Genomic DNA, 13,902 nt, shown 5'->3' on the forward strand with positions numbered 1-13,902 from the left:
AACACTGATCATGCAAATTACATGTGAATGGCCATCGTTAACCCATTAGTCTGATCATGGTTTTATAACTGTACGGAAGTATCATTAGGCCGACGGTGAAAACTCAGGCTTTTTGAGAAAGTCAATGGCTAAAAGCCATGATGTATATTAGCGTTTGTACAGTCACTTTGTGCAAGTGTTTTATGTTTTTTCTCTTTTATCCCAGACTCGGAGCAATTTGTATTGCACAATTGTGGAGTTACAAAGTTGCACTTATTTGCAACTTTTTGCACGTCTTTTGATGCCCTTTCCGCATTTTTAAAAGGTGACTGGGATTAGCTGGAAGTGCGGGGCTATCTGGACGTATTAAAGGGGACGTTAGGATTTTGGAAATCCCCCAGATTTCCTTGATGAGACCACTGCTTGGCAGCGGCGTTGTCACTGGGATGTCAGCGCTGCAGACATTAATAGGGCAGCGGCGGATGCTCAGTGCTGCACCCTCGTCGCTGGACCGGGGGATGTTGAATAAAGCAGAGTTTTTTAAATCTGCAGCTATGATATTCTGGAATAGGAATATCCCTTATTCTAATTAGTGCCAAAAATTGACAAATTACGGTGGAAATCTTCGCCCCCTTGTAGTTGGGGTAGACTCTGGGATGTGGCGTATGGGCTCTGCACGAAGTTTATGGGTCTCCTTGGTCGTAGAGGGACCTGGAAGTCTACACCCACCTTCGGGGCCTAATATTAGGAATCAGCAGTCTCCTATAAAGGAACAAGCAGGAGCCTAGAAAACCAGATGCATTGCAGAAGTAGACGAGCAAATAACTGTTTTTAACCCTTTCGCTGCTTAGGACATATGTAATTGGTTATGATTATACAGTGGCAAGCTCTAGGCTTAGTACGTCCATCAGTTACATAGTATTGATATAGGAGATATTGCTGATACTGAATGAAGGCACATTAATCATATACACAGCTTATTAACACCAGTATATCAACCATGGTACGAGGGGCAGCGGCTGTCACAGGTCCTGATGCCACGTACACACATAGCCCATGATTATGGTGAAGGTTAACGCATCCTGACCCGCCAACCAGAAATGCTCATCCAACTCTGATAGCTCTTAGTGCGGCCATTGGAGGGGCCAAGCCTTTCATGTGAAGAGGTGGCAGGAGGTAACTGCGGCTCTCTGCCGGGGACATCAGCAAGTTCCCGGGGCTCAGTGAATGAGGTAGGCCCAGGATGCTTGTGCTGCTTGCAGAGAAGCCGAAGTTGGGATCCAGCCGGACGTTCACCCGCTCCAAAACAGGAAGGCAGGGGCTGGAGATTGTTGTTCGAAGACTGGTGAGCGGAGAGCAGAGTCCTGCGGAGGAAACAATAAGAAATCAGTCTACAGCAGACAACAATGGCTCCGGAGGAAGCACCGAGGAATGCTGGAGCAACAGGAAAAGCCTGGAAAGCCACAGGCTAAGACCTAAATATTGCTTTCTAACATGCAGGTGTGGGGGTCCGTACATAGATGTAGAAATACAAGAACTGCATAAATAACAATTCCTTAAAGGGGACTTGTAAGCAGGTTGTTACTATGTAATCCAGAAGCAGCAAAACGTAGGGACAGAGACCCCAATTCCGGCAACGTGTCACTCGCTGTGTATTATTGTTTTAATAAAATCAGCGTTTTATCAGCAGGAGATTATCACTACACGACTAGTTGTTTTGTGCTATGCAGTCCTCAGGCTCTGTGTAACCCCACCACAAATTAACAGCTTTCTGCCTATGCACAGCATAGACAGAAAGCTGCCATTCAGAGCTGTGGGCAAGGTCATACAGAGAACGGAGATCTGCAGCAGTGATTTTATCAAAATGACAGCAAGAAGCCCAGTAAGTGACAACGCTGGAATTAGGGTCTCTGTCCCTATAACACACTACTCTCAGATTAGGGGGGTATAAACCTGGTGACAGATTCCCTTTAAAAAAAAAAAAAGTGTTGCTACCCTATGTAAGAGCACCGTAACTTAGGGGCAGAGATCCTGATTCCAGCAATGTGTCATTTACTTTACTGGTTGCTGCAATTTCACTAAAATCACTGTTTTCTCTGCTGCAGATTTAGCAGTTCTCTGAATGCAGAGCTCTGTATAACCTGCCCACACCACTGATGGCAGCTTACTGTGTACACTGTGCATAGACAGAAAGATGCCAGTAGTTAACCGAGCTAATAAATATGAAGGATTGAATGGCAGCAGGTTTACTAGGCCTCAAGTAATCTCCTCCCAATAAAACTAATTTTAATAAAAACCACAGCAAGTAGCCCAGTAATTGACAAATAGCTGAAATCTCTATGTTATGCTTCTCAAACTAGGTGTCAAAAACCTGGTGACAGATTCCCTTGTAGTAGATATCTAGCACAGCAATCATTACTACCTTATACACATCTATCCTGCATCATCACCTAGGCAAAAGATCCAGAAATCTGTGCAGATTTGTTTCCCCAAAAACTTTATATTGGTTAAAAGTCAATTTTATCTGTTTAGAAGCTGCAAATCTACTACAGACACGGCAAGTTAGGCCAGTTTCACATGTCAGTCAGTTACAGTCGGGAGCAGCTGTATTAGCAGCGTTCCGGCTGTAAATATATTAATCCCCGAGATGGATTTACGCAGTGGGACGTGACTGAGCGCCGGACAGGTAATACATATATTTGCTTTATTATTTTCAACTTTTTTTCAGAAGAACGAGGGCTTCGCTATGGAATTACCAGTGTAATAAAGATTATAAAAATGTGTGAGTTGTCTTCTTTCATTAAAATAATTTATTCTTATTGTGCGATTGTGTTTAACCCTTTATTTACTGTAGGATTAGTAGTGGATCCCTGTCTTATTGACACCCCTCCATTACTAGTCCGGGCTTAATGTCACCTTATAATAGAAAGGTGCCATTAACCCCTTCATTACTCCACTTGCCACCACTACAGGGCAGTGGGAAGAACCAGGCAAAGCTCCAGATTAGGAGCATCTAATAGATGCGTCTTTTCTGGGCAGCTAGGGGCTGCTGTTTTTAGGTTGGGGGGGCCAGGATCAATGGCCCCTTAACAGCCTGAGAATACCAGCCCTCAGCTGTCGGCTTTAGTCAGGTTGCTTGTCAAAAATACGGGGGGGGACCCCACGCAGATTTTTTAAATTACTTATTTAAATAATTAAAAAAACAGCGTGGGGACCCCTCTATTCTTCACAACCAACCTGGCTGAAGCTGACAGCTGAGGGTCGCAGCCCCCAGCTGTAAGTTTCGTCTGGTTGGTTAAGAAAATGAGGGGGACCCCACGTCGGGTTTTCATTCATTCTTCTCTCCTGCCGGCAAAGCAGGAGAGAAGAATTACAGCAGCGGTCAACACCAGCTGCCGGGAACAGCGCTTACTGTAGCTCTTCTGCCCGGCGCCGTCCATGTGGTCCTGATGAGGCACATGGTGGTACCATGTGTCCACATGAACACGGATAGCTCCGGTACCATTTTTTCCGGTACCGGAATTATCTGGACGTGTGAAACCACCCTTAAAGGGAGACCAACATTACAACATGACTGTTCAAACCAAGCTCAGGTGCTGTGGCCAAACAGTTCAGTTCTGCTTCCATCCTACTTTTTTTCCCCATTTGTCTCCATCTACCTTTTCTTCCTTGATTGTCAGCTTTCTGGCTTTACAAGAGCCACAGGAGGGCAGAGATAAATGGGAAGGTATGCTAAACAGTTTGGTCATGCCAAGGGTGCACCGAGCGCCTGTACTTGGTTTGAACAGTCATGTTGTGTTATACTAGCAACTAATCTATTTGAATGCCGCTGTCAGAAAAAGCAGCAACTAAATAGTTAAAAACAGCGATCGGCGCTCAGCTCTGGAGGTAGCCGATAGTCGGCCTCTGCTGCTCCTGAACTCACTACCAGACTGGCGGAGCCCAGAATCTTTATGTCCTAATGCAAGAAGAGGTTAACAATGTGACCGACCGCTGCTGCTGGATGGCAGAACATCTTTCTATCGAGATTGTAAGTAACATTTTGAAGCTGGCCAGCTCAGAACTTGCAAGCAAAATAGCAGCGGTGGTCAGTCTCCTAGGCAACAAGCAGGAAATGAGAAAATTGTTAAAGGGAGTCTGTCGGTAGAATCAACCCTCCTAAGCCATGAATAACATGGCACCTTGATATCTGCGCTCCGATGTCTTATTCCAGATAAATCCAGATTTTTCTTAATATGTAAATGAGCTGCTAAGATCTATGGGCCCGACGTAGATCTCCCCGAGAATCTGCCTCCAGAGCCTATTGACAGGAGATGTTACCAGTGTGAGACATGTAATGACTGACAAGTCTGCTCTCCTGATCCACATGTCTCACACTGGCAATTTCTCTATCATTTATAATAAACCCTGGAGGCAGATTCTCGGGGAGATCTATGTCCGGCTCACAGATCTAAACATCTCATTTACATGTTAAGAAAATTGTGAATTTCTGTGGAATAAGACGTCGGATCGCAGATATCAAGGTATCATTTTATTCAGCTTCCTATGACCTACGTGCCCATATACTGTAGACAGCTTAGGAGGGTTGATCCTGCTAACAGATTCCCTTTAATATCTCAAGAACGGATGCAAATTTTAATAAGCTTTAAATTGCAAAACTGCTCGTTTTTAGAAGAATTATTCGAGATTATTTATCTGTGAAGATGGCAATATCATTTTAATTATGGTTCTCATAAATTCAAGGACTATCAGAGGGTGAAAATCTTGATTAAACTGTTCTATACATATGGGCACTTCCAGGAAGGAGCTACAAAACACTGGGACAAAACCACATGTGTCCTGACACCAAGCCTTCACATGTATAAGTGGTGTCAGGGGTCAATCACCCTGCACTAAGCAGCCTGGAGTGACGACCTGCAGCCACTTGACCTGCCGTGTAATTTTAAGCTCTAATTTCTGGAGTTGACAACAAAATATAGCACAACCAACAAATTGCAGATTTCCCCTATTAAATCACACAGATTTTCACAATGAGGACGTGTGGTGCACCCTTTATGTGTCAGTGACAATAATAAAAGGCAACACTTTGACAATATCCTAAAAGTTACTGTTGAATATTTGGGATAATGTGGATTGTAAATCAGAGTCAACATGTTCTAAGAAATTAATTGCCAAAAATGTATGAAGACAGCAAGGGCGCCCCCTAGTGTCTTTATCATAATAGACAATGTGTGTGCCAATGTTACTATCATGGGAGCTTAAAATAATTTTCATTACTGAATATATAAGTATTTTGTTCCAATAACGACTATTTACTGAAGGTAAACTAATCAAATTTGTAGATGATGCAAAGCTAGAAGGGATACCTAACACCAGAGAAGACATAAAAGATTCAGAAGGATCTAGATAAGCTGGAACAATGGGCATTGACTAATGGAATGGTATTTAACAGGGAAAAATGCAAGATTCTACATCTGGGAAAGAAAAATCAAAGTGACATCTATAGAATGGGAGGAATAGAACTAAGCAACAGCACATGTGAAAAAGCCTTGGGTATACTAATAGATTACAGACTGAACATGAGCCAACAGTGTGATGCAGCAGTAAAAAGGCAAACACAGTTCTAGGATGTATTATGAGAATCATAGAGTCTAGATCACATGAAGTAATTATCCCCCCTCTACTCCTCCTTGGTCAGGCCTCATCTGGAATACTGTGTCCAGTTCTGGGCACCACATTTTAATAAAGACATTAAAAAACTGGAGCAAGTTCAGAGAAGAGCTACCAGGATGGTGAGCAGACTGCAAAGTATGTCCTACGAGGAACGGTTAAAGCATCTTGGAATGTTTAGCTTGCAAACAAAGAAGGCTAAGGCCGGCTTCACATTTGCGGATAGCAGAGCTGCAGAGGGCTGTGGACTTCCTCCGTGAAGCTCCACCCACTGCCGCACCTTCTCTGTTCAGCTCCGCCTACGTCTGCATGCGTACCTATCTTTAACATGTGTACCTATCTTTAACATTGGGTACTCAGGCCATGCAGATATATGCGGACGCATGTAGACGTAGGCGGAGCTGAACGGAGGAGGTGCCGCAGTGGGCGGAGCTTCACGGAGGAAGTCCGCAGCTCTGCCATCCGCAAATCTGAACCTAGCCTAAGAGGAGACTTAATAGCTGTCTACAAATATCTGAAGGGCTGTCACATTGTAGAAAGATCATCTTTATTCTCATTTGCACATGGAAACATGAGAAGCAATGGGATGAAACTGAAAGGGAGAAGATACAGATTAGAAATTAGAAAAAACTTTTTGACAGGCTGATCAAAGAGTGGAACAAGCTGCCACGAGAGGTGGTGAGTTCTCCTTCAATGGAAGTCTTCAAACAGAGGCTGGAAAGACATCTGTCTGAGATGGTTTAGTGAAACCTGCATTAAACAGGGGGTTGGACACGATGACCCAGGAGGTCCCTTCAAACATTCTGTAATTCTCAGCTAGATTGCAAAATGCATAGGCCAGACAGGATGGATTTCCCAGCTCAGAAAAAGGGCGGTCACACCCTTATATGCACAGAATGCACATTGAACAGAATAAAAAAAACTGGGGTCTGAGCTGAGAAAGTAAGTTAATGTGTAGGCAGAATGTAAATGCATATTAACACATGCCCATTACATAGAGAAAACCAAAAACAAGGCACAAAACACAAATATCCTAAAAATCCATCCTGTCTGGCCTACGCTCTTACAGATGGTTCAGTCCCTTGGTCCTTGTTCACTTTTACGTCACTTGACAAGTGGAAAGGTTTTAAATACAAGAGTTAGGACTGTCCCACAAGGGTTGCCGAGACGTGGCGGGATGGCTTGTACATTCTTTTGATCAAAATTATGTTTACTGAATACCCTTATCATTACCGTCATGCATTTTTTGCAGTATAATTTTTTTTATTTTAGGATATTTGTGTTTTGTGCCTTGTTTTTGTTTTAACATTGTGATATTGTCGTCTATAATATAAGCGTCAAAACAATCAAGTTCAGGCTAACAGAAATAAGAATATCTGTCTACACACACATATATATATATATATATATATATATATATATATACACACACACACACACACACACACACACACACACACACACACACACACACACCCACACAACTGTCTGATGTATCAAGAGATATATATACTTTAACCATACATTAAACGAAAATAAAAAAATAGAAATGCAAGAGGAACACTTTTTTCGGTTGCTGCATTCCCCACAAAAAAATGCAATAAAAAGAGAAAAGATGCAGTATGTACGTCAAACTGGTATAAGTAAAAATGTGAGCTCAGAGTTTTTTGGAAGCCCTTGCCTAGTTCCAGTAATGGAAAAATAAAAAGTTATGGGTCTCAAATAATGGCAACACAAACAATTTTTTTTTTATTTTACAAAGTTTAAGTTTTTTTGAAGAAAATATAAAAAAAACCCCCATAAAACAAAACTGTATACGTTTGCAGGCTTTATGCTTACCTTCAGTCACATGAGGCTGCAGCTCCAGGAGTTTCTGCTGAGATGCTTCATGTCCCGATTTTGCAGCTCTTTCAAAATGTCTCAAAGCTTCCGGTCAGCTGGTCGTAACGCCGAAGCCTCGTTCATAGCACATGCCGAGGTTGTACCGGCTCTGAACATCCTGATGAATCAAGACAAAGATATTAATGAAATAAAGTGAAATTCCATCTAAATACAAGGCAGACTAGTGGTTGCCACGACAGCTTATCGGTGCCCCGCGTTCATGTGCTTTAAAATATCGAAGTCAGTGATCCATAGCGGTCATTAAATGGTTAACAGCACTGCGTAGAGTTCAGCAACATCAGCTGCTGTTAGAAGCGGATGCCGGCTGTGTAAAACAGTCAGCGTCTGCCAGCAATGATGCGGGCTCAGCTGCTGAGCGTGTACTGAATATGGGGACCGTGGTAAAATTACATGACCAATACATACTCCATTTTCAGCTGCCATCCAAAAATATTTTGCCGCCTTCTCAGGATCCAAATGAGATTCTTTACTATAGAAGACCCCCAGATAAGCTTGTGCCTGGGAAGGAAACAAAAAGCCTGAGCATATTCTTCATAGATGATCATTAATTTCACTATATAATACAATACCGAAGTTATGCACAATTTAGTGATCAAACAAGTGTATGTTCAAATCCCATAGGAAAAAGAAGGGAAAAAAAGGGTTTAAAAAAAATCCCCAATAAAAAATTCAGTATAGCAACATTGGATTCAGTATTATAGCAACAGTATAATTCAGTATAGCAACATTGTATAGTATTCAGTATAGCAACATTGGCAAAAGTGCAATTTAAAAAAAATATAAAATTATTTCACCCATAAAACACTGACAAGCAAAAATTTTAAACTCAGAATTGCTATTTTTTGGTTGCCAAACCTAGTCCAAAAGTGCAATAAAAAGTGATCAAAAGATTGTATGTATCCCAAACTAGTAGCAATAGAACTACAACTCGCCACACAAAAAAACAAGCCATCACACAGCTCCCTTGACAAAGTAGGTTAAAAAAAAGTCACAGGTTTCAGAGAATGTTTGGCATCACTGTATATATAGTCGACTCTCACTAACAACAAAAAAATTGTTTTTTTTTTCTCCATTTCTTCCCACTTGCAATTTTTTCCCCAGTACATTATATAATAAAATGAATGGTGTCATTCAAATCCACAACTCGTCCTGAAAAATTAATCCCTCATATGTTTTTTTTAATAGAAAAATAAAAAAGTTATGTCTTCTGGAAGAAGAGGAGGTAAATTGCTTGTAGCAGGAAGGTGATCACCATGTTTGCTGCGCCCACAGGTCAGGTGGTGATCCCGAGAAGTCAATGCAGAGTATATTATTTGTAAAGCCTTTTGGGTTCCTGCACCGGACCCACCTCCTTCACTCCGGCTTCAGCAGCTTCTTGCAGCATTTTCACTGCTGACCGAGTGTCCTCAGGCTTAACATTCAGGAGATAACGGGCATAGCGATATTTGGCCTGCTGGTGCCCCCCTCTGGCAGCCAAGAGGTACAGCGCCACAGCATGTAGGGAAAGCAGAAACATTAGGTGCTGATAACTGCAGCAAAAGCCATTTACAGCTTCTTGGAGAACATCAATATATCTGCAATGATCTAATCTCAAAAAAAATTGAGGAACTTCAGGAGATCAAAGAAAACAATGTGCAGGTGAAGACACCTAATCACTGGTTTCTTGGATCTATTGGAGCGCTGCCTCTATGTAGGTCACGTGCATTACCCATCAGTTTAAGGAACAGAGGTAGACGTCCTTTCACTTCTATGAGAACCGAGTTGCGGTACGCCAGAATAGCCACAACAGTGTGTGGCACTGTGGTGCTCCCATTCTGTACTTTTAACGATTCCCGGAAGGACAGACCCCACTTAATCCTATACAGATGACCTATCTCAAAAGAAGGGTCATCAGTATCTCAGTACCAGACAAACTGGTTATTTGAAGATATAATTCCTGAATTCCCATTCCACCAGGCCTGGAGGCCTCACCTTGTGGATTGCAGTTTATCTAGAGAGCCTTAAGTAACGTTCGGAGGAAGCCACATTGAAGCACGTACTTCTGACAGGTCTTTGCTGACACCTTTCCCCGTCTCATAGCACACAGCGGTGTTGTACTGGGCCTTGCTGTATCCGGCCGCTGCAGACTCCTGGAAGAAGTGGAAGGCAGATCTGTAGTCTCCACTGTCCCGAGCACTGATGATTCCTGGTAACAACACAAGAGAGAAATTGAGAATGTCATTTTATCAGGTTAACATCCCCTTCATATATGGCCTCTGCAGTGGCGGATTATAATGAGGTCAATATGGGCGGTAGCCCAGGGCCCAGTGGTGTGGAGGGGCCCACAAGCCCAGGGTAAATTGCCCCATTATAATCCGCCACCGGCCTCCGCAGCCCCTCACTGATAAATCCCTGCTCTGTGCGCACAGGACCTATGATGAGGTCACAGGAGGGGAGGCGTCAGGGGTCACATGATCGAGCATCTCAGTTGGAGGCCCCTGATCATGTAACTCCTGACTCCTCCCCTCCTGTGACCTCATCACAGGTTCTGTGTCCTCAATGTATGTAACTATGCAGGACTCTGCTGTGCTGTTTGTCATCGTGCTGAATCAGTCAAGTATGTGTGGGGTCAGGAGGTGTGCGGCGTGTAGGACGTGTGCGGAGCCACGCGTGTACGAGGTGTTGAGAGCAAAGCCGCATGTGTACAAGATTTACAGAGCGTGGCGGCGAGTGTACAAGGTGTATGGAGCAGAGCCGCATGTGTACAAGGTTTACAGAGCAGAGCCATGTGTGTACTGAGTGGAACCGTGTGTGCGAGGTGTATGGAGCGGAGCCACGCGTGTACGAGGTTTACAGAGCAGAGCCATGTGTGTACTGAGTGGAGCCGTATGTGTACGAGGCTTACAAAGCGGAACCGTGTGTGTATGAGGTGTGCGGAGCCATGCATGTACAAGGTGTATGATGGGGAGCATTCATACCCCCCAACCGTTCCAGATTTTGAGAGTCTGCGCCACTGCTCCGACCGGAAGCAGACTTTTCCTGCGGACACAGGAGTACATGGCGGAGCTCCGAGGAGCACTTGAAATCTCGCACGTGACGTTCCATCGGAAGTGACGTGCTGGAAGCTGACAGTAAATGAGGTAATTTCGGGAGGAGATTGTGACGGAACCATGGAGGCACTTCAGGGAATGCTTCAGATCCATCACCGTGTCCTCCTCCGACAGCGGGATCACCTTGGACCCGGGGATGTCGGCCATGTGAGTGGATCATGATATGTTCTGCACCAGGAGGCTCAGGTGGGCACTACAATGTGAGCCAGACTGGCATGGTATCTTTATAGAATTTTTCTCTCTCTCTGTTCTCTCTCTCTTTCTCTCTGCTCTTTCTTTCGCTCTGTTTTTTTCTCTTTCCCTTCTTTCTTTCTATTCTCTTTCTTTCTTTCCCCCTCTTTCTTTCTCTCGCCCTCTGTTCTTTCCCCTTTCTTTTTCTCTTTGTTCTTTTTTTCCGTCCCCTCTTTCTTTCCCCCTCTGTTCTTTCTTTCTCTCTGTTCTTTCGTTTTCTCTCTCTCTCTCCTTTCTCTCTCTGTTCTTTCTCTCTCTGTTCTCTTTTCCTCAGTACCAGGCACTGTGCCCACAGTACCAGCCACTGTGCCCTCACTACCAGTCAGTGTGATCAGCAGTGCTAAATGGGTGTGGGTGTGACTAGTTGTGAAATGGGTGTGGTCGGGCGGCCGGTAACCAATCATCATAGTGGAAGTTGTCTGTTTCCATCAACTTTGTTATATGTGGGCAGTGGGCACCTCTAGTAAGGTGGGCACGAGATGGCGGGTCTTGTTACCTCTGCCTCACACATAAGTTACTATGAGGTTTACTTTATTCCTGCAATGTTTCTTTCTTGGCCTATTGAGAGAAATGTTTTGACCTGTTGAATGTTATACAACCTGAGGATTGTGCATGTGTGCGTTGCCCGCATGTAGTAATATGTGTGTGTGTGTAATATATATATCTCTCTAATCCGACCCCTATATAAACCCTGCCACTCCGACCGCCGTCCACTTTCCCATGCTCCTGTTCCAATCCTGGGGTCTTTTTTGTCCCCCCTTGGTCCTCCACATGCTGAACATCTGGGACATGACTAATATTGCGCTGTGCGCGCTTGTTCGTCGGCAGATGCAGCGTTGTGTCCAGTGTGTGAGGAGACGACGACTTGTCTGTGGCGTTAACCTCTCTGCTGCCATGTTGGGCACAGCCTGTGACGAGGAGCGTCTCTTCCTGTGTATGCGGCCACAGGCTGCACACCGGAGGCTGCTTCTTCTATCTGGGGAAGTTCATGAAGCAGAAGCCTCTGTGTGACTCATGTGAAGTAACTTGTCTGACAGGTCATGGGTCCAGGTCAGCAGGTGATTGCAGACTATTAGCTGGTTTCAATGTTAGACACAGGTGAGTCAGGACTAGATGTTGGGTGGAAGCCTTCCAGTATTTGTAAGGCCTCGTGCACACGCTGAGTATTTGGTGAGTTTTTACACCTCTGTATTTACAAGGCCTCGTGCCCACGCTGAGTATTTGGTGAGTTTTTACCTCAGTATTTACAGTGGCATGTAAAAGTTTGGGCACCCCTGGTCAAAATTACTGTTATTGTGACCAGTTAAGCAAGTTGAAGATGGAATGATCTCTAAAAGGGCTAAAGTTAAAGATGACACATTTTCTCTGTATTTTAGGCCAAAAAAATTATATATTGTCATTTTTTACATTTTAAAAATTAAAATAAGGAAAATAGGCCAATGCAAAAGTTTGGGCACCCTGCATAGTTAGTACCTAGTAGAACTCCCATTTAAAAATATCACAGTTGTAAACACTTTTAGTAGCCAGCCAAGAGTCTTTCAATCCTGTTTGATGGATTTTCATCCATTCTTCCTTGGAAAATTCTTCCATTTCTGTGAGATTCCTGGGTCATCTTGCATGCACTGTTATTTTGAGGACTAGCCACAGATTTTCAATGATGATCGAATCGGGGGACTGTGAGGGCCATTGAAAAGCCTTTAGCCATCGCCTTTTGAGGTAGTCTATTGTGGATTTTGATGTGTGTAATCATTATCCATTTGTAGAAGCCATCCTGTTTTCAAATTCAGCTTTTTTACACATGGTGTTAGGTTTGCATCAAGAATTTGTTGAAATTTCATTGAATCCATTCTTCCCTCTACCTGTGAAATGTTCCCTGTGCCATTGTCTGCAACACAACTCCAAAGCATGATTGATCCATCCCCATGCTTAATGGTTGGAGAGATGTTCTTTTCCTGAAATTCTATGCAATTTTTTCTCTGCACATACCTTTGATCATTGTGACCAAAGAGTTCTATTTTAACTTCAACGATTCACAGGACTTGTTTCTAAAATGCATTGGGCTTGTTTAGATGTTCTTTTGCATACCTCTGATGCTGAATTTTATGGTGAGGGTGCAGGAGAGGTTTTCTTCTGATGACTCTTCCATGAAGGCCATATTTGATAAGGTGTCTCTGAACAGTAGAACAATTACCACAACTCCAGAATCTGCTAAATCTTTCTGAAGGTCTTTTGCAGTCAAGTGGGGGTTCTGATATGCCTTTCTAGCAATCCTACAAGCAGCTCTCTCTGAAATTTTGCTTGGCCTTCCAGACCTTATCTTGACCTCTACTGTTGCTGTAAACTACCATTTCTGAATTACATATTGAACTGAGGAAAGGACAACTTGAAAACGCTTTGCTATCTTCTTATAGCCTTCTCCTGCTTTTTGGGCCTCCACCATTTTCATTTTCAGAGTGCTAGGCAGCTGCTTAAAAGGACCCATGGTGGCTGTTTTTTCGCACAAGGTTAGAGGAGGCTATGTGTTTCTAAACCTGTGGAATCTGCATCAGCTGGCCTTTCCTAACATTGAGGGTGAACAAGCCATAACCCTTACAGGCTAATTAAGGTCTGAAACCTTGGTCAAAGTTACCTGAGCACACAAATCTCCAAAGGTGCCCAAACTTTAGCATCGGACCATTTTTCTTTTTGTAATTTTTAAAATGTGAAAAAATGACAATGTGTATTACTTTTTAGCCTAAAATACAAAACAAATGTGTCATCTTTAACTTTAGGCCTTTTAGAGATCATTTTATCTTTAAATTGCTTAACTGTTCACAATAACAGTAATTTTGACCAGGGGTGCCTAAACTTTTGCATGCCACTGTATAAGGCCTCGTGCACACGATGAGTATTTGGTGAGTTTTTCACTCAGTATTTTATTTGTAAGACCTCATGGACACGCTGAGTATTTGGTGTTTTTTACCTCAGTATTTGTGAGGCCTCATGGACACGCTGAGTATTTGGTGTTTTTTACCTCCGTATTTGTGAGGCC

At 43.4% G+C, this 13,902-nt stretch overlaps 1 pseudogene; it reads right to left on the minus strand.

The window, feature by feature from the left end:
- Positions 1 to 801: 801 nt before the first annotated feature.
- LOC141095145 (DAP3-binding cell death enhancer 1-like) overlaps positions 802 to 13,902 on the minus strand; it is a 49,721-nt pseudogene continuing 36,620 nt past the window's right edge.

The sequence above is a fragment of the Dendrobates tinctorius genome, unplaced genomic scaffold, assembly GCF_039654945.1.
Source record: "Dendrobates tinctorius isolate UK_male_01 unplaced genomic scaffold, ASM3965494v1 ptg000067l, whole genome shotgun sequence".
NCBI lineage: Eukaryota > Metazoa > Chordata > Amphibia > Anura > Dendrobatidae > Dendrobates > Dendrobates tinctorius.